Source organism: Manis javanica, chromosome 6, assembly GCF_040802235.1.
Source record: "Manis javanica isolate MJ-LG chromosome 6, MJ_LKY, whole genome shotgun sequence".
NCBI lineage: Eukaryota > Metazoa > Chordata > Mammalia > Pholidota > Manidae > Manis > Manis javanica.
The window spans coordinates 119,300,809-119,321,810 of record NC_133161.1 but is presented as its reverse complement, the minus strand read 5'-3'; the positions used below and the strand labels follow the sequence as shown (position 1 = coordinate 119,321,810).

The window sequence follows — 21,002 nt, the reverse complement described above, 5'->3', positions numbered from 1 at the left end:
TGATTTGTTTTAGAAAGATATGACAAATGTTAACAAATTTTATGTTCTATAATATGTTTATAATTTTTAATACTTGATTTCAATGATTTATTAATGTTATAAATTCTGAAGTTGTTTTAAAAAATAAAATATGAAAATTAACACACAATTTTATGAAAGAAGTTCTGAAACACCAGTATTTTCATTTTGTTCACTTCAGGAATTTATTGAAGTCTCTCAAATGCTAATGTACCCTCTCATTCTCTTGGTTTTTGTAGGGTTTTACAATTTTATTTCTTTTGTATATTTTTATCAGGTAAGGATTTACACATAGGCAGATTTGTCTGTGGAAATATCTAGCATGATCTGCCTGAGGTATCTGGTCTGTAACGGAGAAAACAGTAACAGAACCAATCAGAAGGTACTCTCCTTTAAGATCACCCAGGGCCCTTTACTCTGTCTCCAAATAAACTAAAAAAAACCTTTGCTCTCAATTATATTTCTCATATATATATACATATATATATATATATGTATATATATATCTTGGTAGAAAAAGAATATATAAATTATTGGATATGATTCTCCAACAATAATATTTTTACTTAGTAGTTGTATTCCTTGGGCCAAATTAACACTGGAACCCTGATTTGTCATTTCTTATGAATAGCTCTGGTCTGTATTGAATTGCCATGATTTGAAGATGATTTTTAGACTAAAGGATATTCAAGCAGTAGAGATAAAAGAAGACAAGTGGTAGTAACCTACTTAAGCTATGTAACTACTCTTTCATCGCAGACCAGTCTTGCCCAGATTGCCTGTTGTAGTGTATATTTATTTGCTCTTTGTTCTGCAACAGAAATGCTCTTGTCTTTTTAGTACACACACATTTGAGTCTCATGGAAAAAAAGACAACAAAATATGACACAGGCAATTCCCTAACCAGGATATAATCAGTAAGGAAGAGGCTTAGAGACCTCTTTTTAGTTGTCTGCAAAGGGTTCTCTGTGAACCTGACCTCTCTATAACTCTTATGCTTTCCTGTGAGCCGCATGCTGTTTGTAATTATATTTTAGTTCTTGAATTTACAAAGTCAGTGCTCAATAACTACTTGGGTGATGGATCAAACAAAAAATCACCTAGGCCCAGTTTCAGTTTAAGTTGTAAGTATTCTTATTCAATAAGAATGTTAGTGATATAAATATTATTATTCTACTATTAACATTAATGCATACATTTTAAAGAAGCTTTTTACAATCTCTTGGAAGTTGATAAGTTGAAAGGGTCATTAAATAATGTGAGTCATGCATGCTGTTTGACTTCAACCCTAGACAATATTTGTGGCTTACATTAGATGATATGAAGAGACTGTGAACTACGTATGCCCTTGGGACAGGAAGAAAGGTGCTGCACACCTTTCGTTAAAGCTCTGAAATTGATTTTGTACGTGTGAATCACCACTGGGTTTTCCAAAATCACAAAAAAAAAAAAAAAGAAAAAAGAGAGAGAGAGGAAACTATAGATAACAAATAAATGAATTTTGTTTCCTTAAAAGCCATTTAAGGAAGAAAAATCTTAGTTCAGAAATGCATAGTATTTTCAAAATGAAACAGACAATTGTAAAAACTCACATTTCAGGTGAGAAGCAGCAGATAGGGTCCCCTCAGTATAACACCTGGAAGTGTGACCATCCACACATGGTGGAAACCGGCACGGAGTTTAATCTCCATGGTGTGATTTACAAGCTGAGTGACTTCTTTCACGGTTTCTGTTTTTTTAGGGTGTTGTACTATCTTCTTAGTTGCAAGCTTTTCAACAATCTGTCCCTCTCTTCTGTCTCTCTGTCTCTCTCATTGTGAGTGATATACTTTAAGACAGAAAAAAAATTCATTCATTTAGATACTCTCCAATGCTCTTCTGGCAAGCCTGTAAATGGCTACATTCAGTTCAAGGGTCCTGGTTAAATTAGCCAGCCCGGCTGATGTAATGGTGGTTGGTATAAAGCACTGAATGTGTAGGGAGTTCCTCTCAGATGGAGGACCATGGGCATGTGTCACAAATCCCCCTAAAACGCTGCAGCTATTTCAGTCTTCACTAGGACTGGCCAGTTCTTCTGTTAGCATATAAAAGATGGCACAGGCTGGGCAAAGAGGGAAAAGCAGGAGTCAAAGTTAACAATTCCCAAAAGAATATCTCTTAAATCAATCATTTTATACTGAGGAATTTTCTTGTTGGCTAATTTGTCCCTGTACAATTGTGCTGCATTATACCCACAGATGCAGAAGTTAAATGAGAAGAATAATGCTTGTTATAGCTAATATTTATTTAGTAATTAGGCTAAGTAATCTCATTTTACTCATATACTAATCCATAACTACACTTTATTATTATCATTCCCTTCTTATAGATAAGAAAACTAAATTTCAGAGAAGGTAAGTTACACTTCTTAAAGCCAATAAATGGTAGGCACAGGGTGTAGCCTAGCTTCTTCTGGCATTACCCCTATCCATTAGTGTTTCTCAGCTATAAAGAATTCCGGGAGGAAGAAAAGAAGCGTATCTTGCAGAAGAAACCTGAGACTAGAGGTCAAAGGGGGAAAATATCAAGAGGTAAATACTCAAGACTGAGAAACTCTTAAGAGTTCTGTGTAACACATGGTTAGTGCCATCAATGCAGCAAGGAACAGAAACTGGCCAAATCACTTTCTGCTTTTTGTTAAAGATACATACTGGTGACTTGATAACTTGTTTGCTTTGAGGGTCCCAAGCCAGCGAAGCAAGCTGGGAGAAAAGGAGAGGTGTCCCGGACTCATGATTTCCTAAGTAAGGTGTGACTCTACTACTTTTCTGATAATGTGCACTAATGACCTGCTGATAGACACTAAACATTTTATAGTAATTACCGAGGAGGCATCTTAAAAACAAGGTGTACAATTAATTATACTGCATAATCCTGAACGTAATCATGGTGAGACAGAGAAAGACAGACGGGTGGGGGACTGGGGGGAGCGGCCTCTGCCTAGTTAGAGCAGAATGAGAGACTCGGGGAGGGAAAAACAGCTGCCTAGAATGTCCTTGGGTTTTTTTGCTAGCAGTTAAGGGTGGCGCGAGCAGCCAAATTTGGAAATATAGACAACTTTCAATGAGATTAGTTGAAACAATGAACAGCATACCAGCGGGAACCGATAGAAATTAGACAGACAAGTCAGCTAAGCACCTCATCCAAGCTGGAGATACAGGCCCCTAGCGCAGCGTGGTCACCGGCGCTCTTGTCCCCTCCCAGCGCGCGGGGAGTTCGGCGCTTTTGTTTTCTCTGAATAAAAAAAGGCTTTTTTCTCCTGCTTGCCCACCCTCAGCATTTGACAAATTCATTATTCCACTCCGTGAACACGAACCCAGTATCAGTGGCTTTACTACTACAGATTCTGTCCTCTATATAGAAAACCGAATTTGTTCAGATCACAAATTACATCTGAGGTGGGTACTGACTTCTGTTTGATGTGTGGTACTTCAATACAGCACTGCTCATTAGCCTTTGGGTAAACCTGTCCTAAATAATTACTGAGGCAGACAGAGTTCTTCAATTTGGGGGAAGAAAAAAAAATTCCAAGTCAAAATAAAGAGGGCTTGTCACCCAGATCCTATTCTCTATAAAAACACTGCTAACAAACTAACAGGATAAAGACAACAGATTAAAAAGAAGCAAAAATAAAGGTTCATCAAGATCCCATTGTAAGATCTAGAACGTTGAGTATTTCAAATGCTTCACTCTTTCTGTTTTGAAGAAAGTGTCACATTAGGAGAACAGTTTAACATAATATTTTTCTTTAAGTTCCTGGAAGCCCGTGTGGTGCCTGGCCCTACTCTGCTGTGGGATGAAATGCCCTCCACTTACAGGCATACACATCCACCACAGTATAATTTTGACCATACTGACACTGAGCAATGCATTGGGTCTGTGTTTGTCTGCTAGGAAACCTGATGAAATTTCTGTATTTGCTAAACTGTTGGAGGGTTTCCCCAAACTCCTAATTCCAGAGAACTCATGACTTTAATGGAAATTGGGATGTCCACTATCTTGGAGTTCTAGGTAACAGGCCACCTCCTGTCCCAGCCCTGGTGAAACTACATTTCTTGGGCTTTTTTTTTTTTTAAGCTCATAGGGTAAGAATTCAATACACACACTAACATGATCCCCTGACCTCACCCTAGTCCTGCTGGTTGCAGTAAATAAAACACTCCTGACCTGAATCTCCACCCTTTTGACCCAGGTCCGGTTAGTGGTCATCCTGTCTCATTACTGGACAAAGCCACAGGGACCCATCCAGCCACTGGGTCAGAGAGTCACCTAGGGGAGAAGTCAAGACCTGAACCATTAAACAGGAGACAAACCTGGGGGTGGCAAGTTATTCCCAGGAGACTGACTGTGGGGGTGGCAAATGGATACAACATTGCTCATTGCAAGCCTGAAAAGCTGAAAAACAACTTAATGGTGTGTGTCTCAGCGTGGGCCCATTCCACTGTGATAGCATAGAAAAGCCAATGAGCAACATATTATGACTCACATCCTGGCATCAACATTAGACAACACCTTAGGGTTAATTAAGGAAATAAAAAATAAGTATCAAGGCAATATCAAGGTATATTTTTAATTTGCCTTGGAAAGTTGGGCACATTATATTTTTTAGCTCACAAATTACCTGTTTTTGAAGAGTTGATGTTGATACAGCATCTATATGCCAAAATGGGGCTAGTGCCTAGTCCATCTCTCTTGTGCTCTGTCTTAAACACGTATAAGGGACAGATACGGGTCTACTGCTCCACTTGTTTGTTCTCTCTCCTCTCGCTATAGCATCTGTACATTATATTGGATCACGTACCTTCCATCATGTCGAAATACACATGTGTCTTTAGCCCAGACAGGTCATCCTTACTCTGTTGCCACTGCCCATAATTCTTTATATATATTAGACGAAATCATATGAAATTGCCATTTTTTGTAGGTAAAAAACAGTCAGTTCTGGCAGTCTCAAATGGCTCAACCTTATATTTGTGTGTATGTGTTTGTATTATATAATGTGTGTGTGCGGGGGCAGGGGCTCAGGCAGAAGCATTTTACATATTTTACATCCATTAATTTTTGCAATATCCTATTAAGTGGGGCACTTTATTCAAGCTAGACATGTGAAAACAAGAGCTAAGAAAATGTCTATCTATGGTCTTCCAGGATTCAAATTTAGATTTCTTTCCCTGTGCAACATACTCTGCCTGGGCTCCCCATTACTGAGATTATTTGATTGGCTGAATCATCTCGACTTCAAGCCATCTTGGGAAGAGACCCAAATGAGTGCTCCCAAGCTCTCAGACGTCTCTTCTCTCATGCTGTCCCAGGATGTGGCGTTGGACAAAACAGTAGGTCAGCATGTTCCATTAGCAAACATTCGTAAAATTAATTTAGGATGTTTCAATGATTGTGACACTTCTACAGGAAACTTTGATTAAATGTTTTAATCTATTTTTGAGGGGCCCAGGTCTGGGCAAAATCTTGCATTTATTTTAGAGTTACACTAGTTTTCCCAGAAATTGGAAGAAAAAAATGTGCTTATAGTTATACAAAGGTGTCCAAAGACTGTGAGATCTAGTTCTCTCCTCTTCCAAATTATAGAGCGTGAGAAGTGGTTTGCTGGCTTTCCGGTTCCTTCTCTGGACATTTTGGGAAGTAAGACCACAGCAGTCTAGATTTACATTGTTGGGATTTTTTTTTTTCCAGCAAATGCTTATGCAAATCCATCTTTTCCTGTTGGTCTTTGACTGGTTTGTTTTCAGCTTACATTCTTGGCTGAACAGAAGTTCCTGTTTTTTGTTTTTTTTCTTAATCCTTTGCACAAGATCATGAGAACATTGCATTAAACCCCATTCACAGCTCACATTTTTAGTGGTGAGAGGTGGCAAGTAACCTGGTCTTAGATGAGCAATCCAGCACCTTCAGGATTCTCTGAAGGAGCAAAACATGAAGTCAACATAGCATAGAAAAGTAAAGCGGAGCAAGGTCACCAGGAAAATAATCTTTGTCCCAGTGATCTAGTTTATTAACTGTAAAGGAAGAGTAGGGAGAATCATTCCCAGTGCAAACCTTACCAGACAGGAGGATCCTGAAGAATTAAACTTTTCTCAAACTGAATTCTTTGCATACTTGGAAGTTGGCACATGTGTTCTTAGGGGGGTCTGCAAGGCTCCCGTGAGAAGTTTTTCTTCTGTGTTTTCATTTTAATGGTCATCTAAGAGTAATTAGCATAAGCATATCTGGGGTTATTTCGGTAACCACCTTGTAACCAAGAACTATGGCATGATTTCTGGCCCAAGTTTGCAGTTGTGTTGATGGATTATTGTGAAGTACTGAGAAAAAAGCAGGGTAAAACTGAACAGGCGAAGTGAAAACTACACAATATCATGAGCATTGTATGAAGGAAGATTCTGAAGTAGAGAAAGGCTGGGAGAAGTGCATTCCACCTACACATTAATGAAGGCCATCAGAATATATTCATACTGGGAGCTAAGATACAGTTGCCACAAAATTATACCAACTGTCACATTAACTTTATGTGGCTCATTTAAAACTTGTTGGGCTTACACTTTTAAATGTATGCCTTTTGAAATTTTTTTTTTTTTGCTCTGATAGCTGCAAAAGAGCTGTAGGCTTGTGAAATGTATAACTGGTGTTAGTTTGTACAAACGTAAATGCATTGGCTTGCTAGAGCAGCCATAACAAAGGACCACAGGCAGGGTGGCTTAAACAACAGAAATTAAATATCTCACAGTCTGGAGGCTAGAACTCCGAAATGAAGAGGTCAGCAGGTCCACATTTTCCCTGAAGGCCTTAGAGAAGGCTGTTCTAGGTCTCCCTCCCAGCTTCTGGTAGTTCTTTGGCTTCTGACAGCGTGACTGCAGTGATGTTCTCTGTGCATGCACGTCTGCACCCAAACTTCCCCTCTCTGCAGGGAGACCAGTCACATTAGATTAGGGACACACCTTATTCCAGTATGACCTCATTGTAACTAGTTATGTCTGCAACAGCTTTGTACCCAAATAAGTCACATTCAGATGTATCAGGGGTTAGGACTTCAACATATGAATTTGGGGGAGACAGAATTCAATCTGTAACAGGAAATAACATAATAAAATAATTTGTCATCATTAAAGAACCCAAATAATATTTTCCTTAAAAGTGGTCTGTATATTGCTCAATTTTGAGAAATCATGCTCAAAATTGTATCATTCTGGGAAGGACAAGAAATTAGTACTTTTCATTTGCTCATAAGAAACTACATTAAAAATCTTTAACTATTAAAAATAAATTCTATGGTTTGGCCCAAACCATAGAAAAGCTAGAAAAAATAGAATTGAATATTTAGTCAGACCTCTTCAAAAGGATGAATGTCTCAGCCTAGTGATAAAACAGAAATCACAATGGAAACAGACAGATAGTCTTGATGGCATACAAATGTGAAAAAAAGAAAATGTAGACTTTTTAAGAGGGCAGACTGTGGAAAAATAAGTACAACAAACAAAACAGAAAAGGGCTGGTATGTTTATTCTACAAGGCACATACAAAATGGTAAGCATAAGACCTCAATAGATAAGTAAAAGACAACAAGAGAATTTTTATTAGAAGAAATGTGACTGAGAAACAAATAATGAAGAAATGGGAATTTTTAACTGAAGGATTATTTGCAAACATACAAGCAGGTATGCATGAAATTGGGACTCTTGTACCTCACTGACACCAGGGTATATTGCTACCACCCATTTAGGGAGCATTACTGGAAATACTATAAACGAGGTTGTTTCACAAAGAGAAGAAATGTGCAGATGACCTTAAATGACTTAAAAAATATTTTTTCTATTGAGGCGACATTCACATAAAACACAATTAACCACTTTAAAGTGCATAATTCTGTGGCATTTAATGCATTCACAATATCGTGCTACCACTTCTATCAAGTTCCAAAACATTTTCATCTTCCCCAGAGAAAACCCTGGTCCCATTAAGTGATCATTCCCCAAAGCCCCCACCCCGAACCAAGCTGCTTTCTGTCTCTATGGATTTACCTATTCTGGATATCCTATATAAATTAAATCACACAATATGTCATCTTTTGTGTCTGGTTTCTTTCATTTAGAACCATGTTTTGGAGGTTCATTACTTTGTAGCATGTATCAGTATTTCATTCCTCCTTATGGCTGAATAATATTGCATTGTATATATCTATGCACCACAATTTGTTTATCCATTCATCCACTGATGGACATTTGGGTTGCGTCCATCTTTTAGCTATTGCAAATAGTGCTGCTACAGACCACCTTTAAGAAAAAAAGATCATATCTTGTATTTAGTCATTCTGATTCAGAAATTCTCTCCAAAGGGAATAACCTAAAATATGGGAAATTCTACATCTTTATGTTTACTTCAAGGTTAGTTAGCGTTAATCGGGAAAAAATATGGCTGCGGTAAAACCCAAGCTGACTGCTGTCTATTCAATCTTTTGCTTAAGCCTCATGACTAGTCCCCATTGATTGCACCTTTTTTTCCTAAAATGTATTCTTCAAGTGGCCTAAGTAAAGGTTTTCCAACAAGAAATCAGATCATCTCACTCCTTGGCTAAAATATTCCAATTATTTTCCACCTCATTCAAAATGAAACCAAGCGCCCTCTGCCTGGTTCCTGAAGCCCTGTGTAGTCCTGTTCCAGCCTCATCTCCACCCACCCTGCCTTTCCCTCTGCGCGGTCGCACTGGCTTCCCCTGTTTCTGACTGGCGACTTCTGCTATCTCCCCACGGTTCTGTTGCATTTTTCTCCGCGGTTTCATGGCCTCTCTTTCCTCCTTGTCATCTGACCTTTGTCCTACCACTTGACCAGAACTGCATTCTGGAAGTGACTCATATAAATAATGTTTATTGAAATAAAACAACCATAAGCTAAATCTTTACGAGGATCTCTGATGATATCCTTAAAAAGCAACTGCTAAAGACAAGAGTTTTAAACCTCTCTGAGTTTTTCGGCCAAACCAGCCCCGGAAGTTTCTCCCTATTTGGTCTCTGGCCACTAGTCATATTACTTCTTGTCCTCTTCCCCTTCACCAGGTGTAAACATTTTCCAAGTTGCAAAGCGCCTCCTGGTCTCAGCTCTTCTCTCTACACTGTTTCCTGGTGACAAGATATAGCACAGAACCCAGCACTGCTCTGGCAACTCAAGGATCAGTGACTCTGAGAGCGCTGGGAGTCAGCAATTGAGCAGAGGACGAGGTTGGAGTGCCTTGGAATTGGCTGGATCCAAAGAACACAAAGCGAACGTATCCCTGAGTACCTGTATCCAGCCACTTGCAGAACATGCAAGATAACACGAGGAGGTTGGATTCCCAGTGACAGGTAGGGCCAGGTGCTGGTGAAATTCAAATAACCAAAGCTACTGAAAAAGAAGAACAAAGCTGGAGGAATCGTGCTCCCTGATTTCAACAACAGGCACACCTCAGAGATATCAAGGGCTCAGTTCTGGACCACTGCAATAAGGCAAATATTACAATAAATTGAGTCAAATGAAAATTTTGGTTTTCCAGTGTGTATAAAAGTTATGTTTATACTATACTGCAGTCTATTAAGTTTGCAATTGCTTTATGTCTTTAAAAATGTACATATCTTAATTTTAAAACATTCTATTGCTAAAACGTTCACCATCATCCGAGCTTCCAGTGAGTTGTAATCTTTTTTTGCTGGTGGAGGGTCTTGCCTCAGTGTTGATGGCTGTGATTGATCAGGGTGATGGTTGCTGAAGGTTGGGGTGGCTGTGGCAATTTCATAAAATAGGACAGTAATGAAGTTTACTACATCTATTGTCTCTTCCTTTCATGAACAATTTCTCTACCATTTTACCCACACTAGAACTTCTCTCAAAATAGGAGTCAATCCTCTGACACCCTACTGCTGCTTTATCTACTAAGGTTAGGTAATATTCTAAATCCCTTGCTATCACTTAAGCAGTCTTCACAGCATCTTCACCAGGAGTAGATTCTATCTCAAGAAACCATCTTCTTTCCTCATCCCTAAGAAGCAGCTCCTCATCCATTCAAGTTTGATGAGATCGCAGCAGTTCAGTCATATCTTCAGACTCTTCTTGTAATTCTAGTTCTCTTGGTATTTCCATCGCATCTTAATTCCCCCACTGAAGTTTTAAACCCTCCAAAGTCATCCATGAGGGTTGGAATCAACTTTATCTAAATACCTGTTAATGTTTACATTTTTACCTCTTCCCATGAATCATGAAGGTTCTGGTTGGCCTCTAGAATGGGGAATCCAGGTTTCCAAATTACTTTGCCCAGATCCAACAGAGGTGCAGCCACTGTGGAGAACAGTATGGAGGTTCCTCAAAAAAAATTAAAAATAATATTAGCGTGTGATTCCACAATTCCACATTTGAGTGTTTATCCAAAGAAAATTAAAACACCAATGTGAAAAATTATGCACCCCATGTTCATTGCAGCACTATTTACAGTAACCAAGATATAGAAACAACCTGTGTCTATCAATGGATAAATGGATAAAGAAATTGTGAGATATACATATTTTATATATATATATATATATGAGTTATGATATATATATATATATATATATACACATACACACACACACACATACACACACAATGGGATATTATTCAGCCATAAAAATAATGAAATCTTGCCATTTGTGACATGGATGGATCTCAGCATTATGCGAAGTGAAATAAGTCAGAGAAAAACAAATATTACATGTTCTCTCTTATAAGTGGAATCTTAAAAAAAACAACAACTAACAAACCAACAAAATCAACAAACAAAAAACCCAAGCTCATAGATTCAGAGAACAGACCAGTGGTTGCCAGAGGTAGCAAGTAGAAGGTAGGAGAAATGGGTGAAGGGGGTCAAAAGGTAACAAGAAAAAAAGAATAAAGCCTACAATAAAACCTGTGACAATATAAGCACATTTTACATAGATGCATATATATGCTGTCAATATAGATTATAAAGCTACATAGATGCATACATATATAATCATTATAGATTATGCATGATATATACTGAAAAATTTTGTTTCTTTAAATATAGTAACTGGATAAATTTGAGAATATGGGGAGTATACTGAGAGAGTTCATGATTATTATCCTTCATTTTTCCTCCTGAGACAGAAGAGTAAGTAACAAAGAGAGGTGTCTAAGTCAAGGCTTGAAATTTTTTTTTTTGGTTAAGGACCAGATAATAAATGTTTTTCAGTGTATATGCAGTATTATTTTCTTTAAAAGAAATGAAAAATGAGCTTCTTACCAGAAAAATCTTAGGGCACATTTACAGAAATACTGGAAAGTAGTGTAACCACTCTTACGGATCATTAAAAAAAAAATCAATGTTAATGTATTCTCTCCTTTTCTCATAGTCTGTGGCCCTCAGGATTGTGTCAGAGCCATAGTTCCCAGGACCAGAGAATTCCACAGGTCAAGTTGTCAACTTGGACATCTGTCAGTCATTGCATCACACAGAGATTGCTTCAGAGTAACTGTCTGGCTCATTGATGCTAATTAATGCCAAAGCACACAAAAAAAATCCCACCATAAATGTTGGTGCTCATACATTCAGCAGGACAACCCATCATTTCTCTGCTTCAATGTGGTTTTAAGGTCTCCAGTTGCACATTTGCTTGATTCAACTCAAGAAGCACATGTTGAGCACCTCCCATGTGTTAGCCTCTGAGCCAGATGCACTAGATAGATACAGGATGAATTGCCATGGTCTCGACTCTAACAGCTTAATAAACAATGTAGAGAAGACAAGAATGAAGGGAGCCTAAGTATGCCCTCCTTTACCAGAATTCAGAACAAATTGAGAGATAAGGTTAAAAATATAGAAAATAGGTAAGTAATCTATTTGCTTTAGATTGATTAGGAAGACTAGGTTGAAAGAAGTTTAGTGCGGAAGCCAAATTGGGCTTGCAGTTCCTTTATCCTCTAGTTTAGACCTTGGGAACAAGGTCTAACACAGGGAAAGTCTGAGTCTACAAAATAGGACATACTTACTTTAGGTCTTAACTCCCACTGGTTAAAGTGGAGAGGAAACAAGAAAAGAGAACAAATACGTAATCTCAGGACAATTGATAGATTAACTCATGGACCAAAAGCTGTCACCCACTGAGCAGGTAGTCGGAGAAAGTCAGGGAGAAGAAAGAAGCCAGGAATGTTAAGGGAGAATCCTTCTTTGTGGAAACCACAAATGGAAAGAGACACTCACCCCAAGAGGGCACACATAAAACTCTGTATTTCAAGTCTGACTGTGATTTCTTTTTTAAAAAGTGGTATAAACATGAAATATCACTTCACACCAGTTAGAAAGGCCACTATCTGAAAGATAAGAGACAACAGATGCTGGCGAGTATGTGGAGAAATGGGAACCCTCCTACACTGTTAGTGGAAGTGTAAATTGGTGCAACTGCTCTGGAAAGCAGTATGGTTCCCCAAAAAGCTAAAAATAGAAATACCATTTGACTCAGTAATTCCACTCCTAGGAATTTACCCAAAGAAAACAAAATCCTCGATTTGAAAAGACATATGCACCCCATGTTTATTGCCACACTGTTTGCAATAACTAAGACATGGAAGCAATCTAAGTGTCTATCAGTAGATAAATAGATAAAGAAGATCTGGTGCATATACACAATGGAATATTATTCAGCCATAAAAAAGGAAAAGAAATACTGCCAATTGCAACAACATGGATGGATCTAGAGGGTATTATGCTCAGTGAAATAAGTCAGGCAGAGAAAGACAAATACCATAAAATTTCACTTATTTGTGGAATATAAAAACAAAGCAAAATAGAAAGAATAAAATGGCAGTAGACTCATAGACACTTAGAAGTGACTAGTGGTTACTAAAGGGGAGGGGTTGGGGGAGGTAAATGGGCCCAATAATTCACAATCACAGTATAAGTTGATCATGGGGACTGTTGCACTACTGTGATGTACATTTGAAACCACCATAAGATTGTATATTAATGACACTTAAATATAAATGAAAGTGATATAAACAATGCCCTTTGGAGACACAAATGAGGAAGGAATCAATGCTCATAAGAGGAGCTGTAAAGTATGTGTAGAGTAGGTAGCTATTTAATTGTGACAAAAAGATGAGTGGGGTTTGGGCAGGTCTAACCAGGAGAGGAATAGCAGGAGCGAGATGGACTGCAAGGCACAGGAGCAGGATTCAGGGCTCAGACATGGACGTCCATGGGGACCTCAGAAACAGCGAGCACCCAGCCATGCGGACAGGGTCCTTTCATGAGACCAGTTCGAACAGTAAGGGTTTGGCCTTGATTTAAAAAGCATACATTGTTCAACTTTTAAATTACCAAACAATGTGTAAGCATGCTTCATTCAGGATGCTTCAGGATGGGGTGAAGTTCAAGGTTAGGGGAAACTGAGTGAGGGCCTTGAATGCCAAAAATGGGGGCAGGGATACCTGTTTCCAGGTTACTTGGTTATCAGAAAATAAAAAACAACCAAATATAAAACAGCGATTGACATTTTGATTTGACCACTTTGAAACAGATTAGTCAAAATATCCCTCCTAGCCCAGAATACTCTGCTGCATGTTCTCGGTACTATGGGGGCAAAAAGCAAAGATGGGGACTTTAAAAAAAGCAGGTTGAGTGAAAACACAGAGGACTTGGAATAACATTCAGATTAGCCTGAACTTTCTTCCACAGAAAAATGGGAAACAAGAAAAGATTTTTGAATAGAGTTATGTGACAGGTGCCACATCATCACTTGTATAAAATGATATTAGCCTCCCAAGAGTTCATATTCCAATCAAGATCGACACGTGCATAGATAATTTCCATCTGAATTAAAGGAGGTGACATAATCAGTCATGTGTCAGAAATACACCCCTGGCAGCAGTGTGAGTTCTGGTCGGAGGGAAGACAGAGACTCAGACAAGGACCCCGGGTAGAAAGCGATTCCAGCAGCTGAGGCAAGAGAGCACGAGGACCAGAGAATGGTCAGGAGGAAGCAAAAACAAGTGCGCAGGCAGAAGCATTCATTTTGGAAAAAGCGAAATCACTTCTCAAAGGTGAAAGAAAAAAAGCATGAGTAATGATATCAAAAAACAATCCTTTTAGATTTGCATGATTTAGAAATGGTTTTCACATTTTGATTCAATGGCTTTTTTTAATGGAAATACAGTTTATGCACAATATTATATTGGTTTCAGATGAAAAACTGAGTGATTCATCAATTATACACATTACTAAATGTTCACCGTAAGTGTAGTTACCTTCGGTCACCATACAAAAATATTACAATATTATGAGCTATACTCCCTATGCTAGACTTCCATCCCTGTGACTAAATTATTTCATAATTCAACAGGCTCTTCTTTTTTGCTGGTTATGATGGAAAGTGGTAAGACCAATTACTCAGATTCCAAGCAAAAAGCATACTTATTTGTTTATTTAACTCCAATATGGCCTAGCTGTGGAAAATAAAGAGTTGACCAGGGTATGTGTTTGTATACTTTGAAAACTATAGGTTATATTCCCAGAAGTTTTTATCTTGCCAGGAACCAGAACCACAGTAACTGTAAAATTATGAAACTAGTGTGGAAAGTAAGATTAGAAGCTCTTTTTGAGAGGATAGGGAAGGAATGAATGAAGGATGGGCAGAAGAGGCATGTATCAGAGATGATTAAAAGGAGTAGATACTCATAAAGAAGTTAGTATCTGTAAGTAGCTATTCAGCTACCCCCTGAACAGCTTGTAAAATCAACTGCCTGCAATGACATTCATTCACTCAATTCTCAAGTAGTTATTGCCTACAATGAGCCAGGCATTCTTCTTGATACTGGAGATATGATAATAAATATACTAGATACAAATAAACTCACCCTCGAGGAGCTTATAATTTAGTAAGAGAAAGCAAATAATAATATTAGATACCTGGAAAAATAGTAAGTTATGTTAGATGGTGATAACTGCTATGGAGAAAGCAGCATGGAAGGTTGGAGGGATGATCATTGCTGGTTGAGTGGTGTGCAGAGAAGTCTTCACTGCAAGTTGGCATTTGCAAAAAGACCTGAAGGAAGTGAAAGAGTGGACAATTAACTTCTTCTTTTTGAATGTCCTTCTCCATTTGAATGTCCAAGAGCATCCAAGACTCAGCATGCTCAAAACGATGCTCACCATCTTCCTTCTCAGTGATGAGAACGAGGGTTAGTGACCCTGTGCCCCCTGGTCAGTGAATGGCCCCAGCACCCTCTGGGTCCCCAAGTCATGCCACCTTGTCTCCTCCATTAGCTCCCACATTCAGCCTCTTACTGAAGGGCTGCCGATTTTACCTCCTGAATCTTTCCCTGCTTTGTCCCTTAGTTCCAGGTCCATCTCAATCCACTCAATCACGTTAGCCTCCAGACCTCCCTGCCCCAAGTCTCGCCCCTCTCGAGTCCATACTCCACATCCGAGACCCTGAGTGACCCTGACCTTGCTCAGCTACAAACCTGACCATGCCATTGCCTTGCCTGGGCTGCTTCACTGTCTCCCCATTGCCTCTGGAACAGTGCTCATGCCCTTCAGCATGGCAAATAAGGCCTTCAAACCTTGGCATCATCCAGATTGTCTACCCATTTCATCTAAATAATAAATTGTTCCTTTCCAATATGTTATTTCCAAGATGCAGTGTCCTTTCACCTCTCTCTGCCTTTGCTCTTGCCATTCCCTCTGCCTTGCCTCCTACTTCCCGCCCCACTATGTGTAACTCACCCTACGAATCTTTCAAGCTCAGCTTGAGTACCACTTCTTACAGGGAGTCTGAGCCCCCGAGTTTGCTGAAGTGCATCTCTTCCTCTCATACTCCTAATGGGAAACTCACCTCACTGCAGTGTTACTGTCTGTGGACGTGCCTGCCTCTCTCACAAGACTAAGCATTTCAGAGACAGAATGGGAACTGACTTATCTTCATATCTCTAGCATATGTTCCTTGTAGAACTTTTCAAATAGACTAAAGATCTATTTAACTTTTCAAATAAACTAATCTCTCAGAATACAGGAAGTGATTATATTTTAGGCCAAACTCTGATGCCTCTCTCTAGTTGTCAGTCTATCTATAAAACAATAACCTCAGGGTTGTGGAGTGGTTTTTTTCTTCCCAATGTAGGAAGACAGAGAAAATGCTGTTCGTTGATATTTCTTTTGGGGTCAAAGAGACTACTTTGTGGCCTGGATGTGGACAGTGCTGGTCTGTGCAGGATGAGAGAGAGCATTTCCTGTTGATTCCAGAACTGACCAATGTAGGTGAGCATTTAGGGTTGAAATAAGAAAGAGAGCAAAGGGAAGCCAGCAGTTGGCAGGAGACTGTAGGTGTTCACTGTAAAACTTCCAACAACTATTCAAATCTTACTAAGTCTATAAAATGCTTGGTGCATTAAGTAGATTGTGCATGTGCACATGAGTGTGCATGTGCATGTGGGGTGTAGCCTGGGAAAAGCATAGGGGTTTGTGTCCAGTGATGAGGGGCATGAGAAAGACCACATGCGACGGTACAGGATTAGAGACATTGGGTACCATAAGAAATGAGGCTGTCATTATTTGCAGTGTTTGGTTTATTGTAAGTCATGCAGGCCATTTGGTTTGAGGTAATGCATGGATCTTGCAGTCAGAATGAGGTGGGTTTCAATCTTCCATCCAACTTGCATTAATTGTGTGGCCGCAGAAGCCAGATATTTAACTTCTTTAAGTGTGAGTCTTTACCTATATAAAGGGGATAAATAATGCTACTTGTGGATCGCTAGAGAGATTGACTAAGTGCTGGCACATTGCAACTATTGTTTCCTGCTCTGTGAAGTACGTCTGACCTTCTCCATGCTGACTCAAGTTCCTTGTCATCGGAAATCTTCCTGACCATTCAAGCACAGGTTTAGCTCTCCATTCTGCAGTCAGCTGCTACATCGCAGGTCATTTCAGGGTTGGGTTCTTTCTACTTCATCTCTGGAGTTTTAGATCTGACTTGCCAACTAAATTTCTTGTTCTCTGAAGATGAGAACCAAGATTCACCCATTTTTCTATGATGATCCCAGCCAGATGGTCGGTGCCTACCCACTGCTTCTGTGACCAATATTGTTAGCTTCCTTTGTTCTGAACCTTCATACAGTAATTAAAAGTAAGGATGTTAATCACCATTTATGAGTGCCGCTATAAGGAAGACAGTTTTTAGAAAGGCAGGAGAAAAACCAAGACTCAATCCTCAAAAAACAGTCAAACTCAACCCAGAACAAATATTTTGTTCTAACCACTATATTTAACATCATCACTACCACCACTAACATTTACTAAGCATCTGCCATATGCCAGGTACATGGAGCATCTAATTTAAACCTCACATTAATCCCATAAGGGCAGCACCCCCTCTATCCACATTTCACAGATGAAGAAATGAGACTTAACTTTCAAATAGTAACAGCTGGTAAGTGATGGAAGATAGAAATTCTGATATCACATGACTGGTTGAGTTTTGCTAGTAACGCAATTAAAATAATTGTACTAAGCGATGGAGGTAACTACAGAATAGAGCATGGGGTAGCAGAAAGAATACTGGGCTAGGACTCAAGACACTGGAGTTCTGGTCTGGAACAAGTTAAGATTTCTAGATCTCAGTTTTCTTCATCTGGAAAATTAAGGACTTATTCTAGATAACATCTAAGAGGCATTCCAGTCCCCAAATCCTGTACTAGAGACAACATCTATGTATTGATATGAAAAGAGGCTTAACAGCATCACTTTTTTGTATAGGTGCATATATTCTAAAAGGTTATTGAAATTATTAGGAGCAGGTTAATCTGGAAATGTCACAAGGAGTTTGGAGAATTCTTTTGAAATAAGAAAGGAAATGGCATGAAATAGAAACATAACAAAAATCTTAGGCTTGGATATGGTGAGGAAAATGACTAAAAGGAAGCACTGGATGAGTCATGTGCACAGGATAACTAGCAGATTCTCCTAACTGCCGTGGGAAGTACCACCGCAGCAGGAAATTGGGATAATTAGTCAAAAAAAGACCTGGTGATGAATAATCTTGAAAGCAAGGCATAAAAGTCCAAACCTTAGTATTTGGGGCAAAATCTCTGTCCAATAAGTTTTTTGAGTTTGCACAGACAAAAAAAAAATACTGGATATGTTAATTTTCATCCACTAATTTGCTATCTGGGTATAACAGGAAGATAGCTATCTAACAGGAGTTTCTGGAAAGGCAAAGTGTGAAATAGAAAATTCTGGCCCAGCATTCTAAAAACCACCCAAGCCAAATACAGGGTTTTTGGGATATAAGAGTTACATTTCCTCAGAGCATGCTTATGAATGTGTGTGTGTGTGTGTGTGTGTGTGTGTGTGTGTGTGTGTGTGTGTGTGTGAAAAAGAGGATCTAACTGGTGTGTGCATAAATGTAAGAGGAAATTGTTGAGGTCTGCGTGTTAGAATGCTGTTTTTTTTTAAGTGATGGCTGGAATATTTTCTTAATTTATTCCCAGAATGTAAAATGACCTAGGGTAACTTCCCAAATGCACCTCAAGTCCCTTAAACTTTGTTTTACCTTTCTGTAATCTTAGTGTTCAGGAAAAGGATCTTTATTCAAGAGGAATAAAATTAATGAAACTATGAAACTTGTTGGAAGACCGCTCCACTTCTGAGTCATCAGAAAACAGCTGGGCTGCTTCAATTTAAAATCCTAATAAAATGATTAGTTTTAATAATGAAATAAATGGATAATTCTTATCAGATTCGAATATTTTTCCAGAAAAATACATCATTAAAATGTTTATTTTCCATTTTCTTGTTTCTGAATTGCATTCTCTTTAATTAAAAAAGTGACATAAGTCACATTTAAGATTTGAATTTTCCAGTGTGTTTACAGGAAAGATTCCTGAGCGGAGCTGGAGAGCTACATTGGAAAGCAAAAAAGGAAAAAGGCTAACCTGAGTGTGTACTGACTGTGTGCCAAGCACTATGCTGGACACGATGTGCACATTATTTCATGTAATCACCGTGAGGCTCCTACACATGGGGATAAAGAGCCTTTGTGTTGCTTCCCCACCTGAGTGGCACAGCTTGTTCATGGAAGCATAAAAGTACAAGAAAGCCCAGGTCTGTTCAACTTTAAAGCCCATGTCCTTTCTATCAACAATAGATTCATACTATTGACTACCCCATTTTGCCACTCAGGCAGAATAAAAAGGGGTTCCTATCTTTTAATATGATTCTTTGGTGTTAGAAATTATTTTTAAATGTAGGTATAATTTACAAGGGCTATTTAGAATCAATTACATCTAATTTTCTAATTTTCTGTTACAGAGTTGGGAATTGGGCAATTAATAAGAGCAGATCATTCATTCCATTCTATCTTAAAATACATATCCAGAATCACATAACTTCTCATATCTGCCGTTGCTGCTGCCCTAGACCATGTCTCGTCATCTCTATTGCCTAGATGATTACAGTAGCCTTCTAACTGGTTTCCCTAAATTAGCCCTTGTCTCCTCTTCAATTTATTCACTCAATACAGCATCTTCGAGTGATCCTTAAAAGTTCTTAACACAAACCTCTTCTACTCAAACTCTTCAATGGCTCTCCATCTCACCAGAATAAAAGCCAAAGTATTTAAGGAGCTAAAAGATCCTACTTGATCTGGCTGGCCGGTTAATCTTTGATAGCATCTCCTGCAGTTCTTCCCAGCACAGTCTTTCCTCTCTGGCGCCCAGTTCTTCTGGATGCAGCAGCCATGCCCTGCTTCCCAGCCTTCGCTCCTGGTTCTCTCTTCCCTCTGCCCAGAACGCTTTTCCTCAAGGCATCTGCATGGCTTGCCTCTTTCTCACGGCTAGCTTCTTCAGGTCTTACTGAAATGTTAGCAGTTAAGTTAGAGAGTGCAGACACGGTCCCAAAAAATATAGAAGGAATATATATGTATCAGTTAGAAGTCTGTCAATAACAGGTCTCAAAAAACTGAAACAATTTTAAGCAAAAAAATAAAATAAAAGAATTCAACACAACATCACTGTCTCATAGACCCCAAAAATAGGCTCGCAGTTAACAATATGAACTTAGTTTTGAACACTGCCTGGTCTGATTCTATTTCCCACCTCTGACTTCACTTGTCTTCAATCCATGTGCCAAGCTCTTGCAAAATTATTTAACAGATTGCTAAAGAGATTGCCTTAAGCACTTGGAAAGAAGTAAGAGTTGACTGGGAGACAAAAATGGGTTCATCGAAAAAAAGCCATGCCAAATCCATTACACTTCATTTTCTTGATAGGGTTATGAAATTGCAATATCATAAAAGTACATTAGACCACTAATGTCTTACATGATATATAAATACATGATATTTAGTTTGATATGTTAGGCATGTCGTGGTCTGGCCCCTGACCTGCTCAACAACCTCCTTTGTTCCTCCCGTAGCTCCCCTTGTCATGCTGAAAGCATCTGCCTCCCTCGTGAGACTGTAAGTTGAGTTGAACTGGGTATACAGAATGTCATTTTCACAGTCACACCGCCAGCATCTACCAAAGGCCCCAGCCCAAGGCAGGCACTTAATTTATGCATATTTAATCAATAAATAATGACATTTTGTAGATAAAGATTATGGCATATGGGCTAAATGAGAGTAACTGAGCTTTTGTTTATTCGTGGGTAATAACTTTATTAAAAGTGTGTGTAAATTTGTGTAACAATACTACCTTGTAGGAAGGTCTTCAGTTGAGGGCTGTAAGGATGGCATCTGCCATGCAACCTCTGATAATTTTAATATCAATAATTCAGATAGAAGAAAAGGAGGCTTCTTTATTATGCCTCCAACAAAACTCAAAGGGACATATGTGAAATGACAATGGGAAAAATAAAAAGATCTTGACAAACTGGTGAAACAAAAGTAATCACGATGAAATTTAACAAAAACAAATACAAA

General features: G+C 38.8%; 1 long non-coding RNA gene across 1 annotated transcript; it reads right to left on the bottom strand.

The window, feature by feature from the left end:
- Positions 1 to 121: 121 nt before the first annotated feature.
- Positions 122 to 20,262, bottom strand: LOC140849984 (uncharacterized). Its single transcript, XR_012132575.1, has 5 exons — positions 19,722 to 20,262; positions 14,996 to 15,131; positions 6,795 to 10,395; positions 6,117 to 6,256; positions 122 to 1,846 (listed from the first exon to the last, which is right to left on the bottom strand). It is a non-coding gene; the product is annotated as an uncharacterized lncRNA (long non-coding RNA).
- Positions 20,263 to 21,002: the final 740 nt, after the last annotated feature.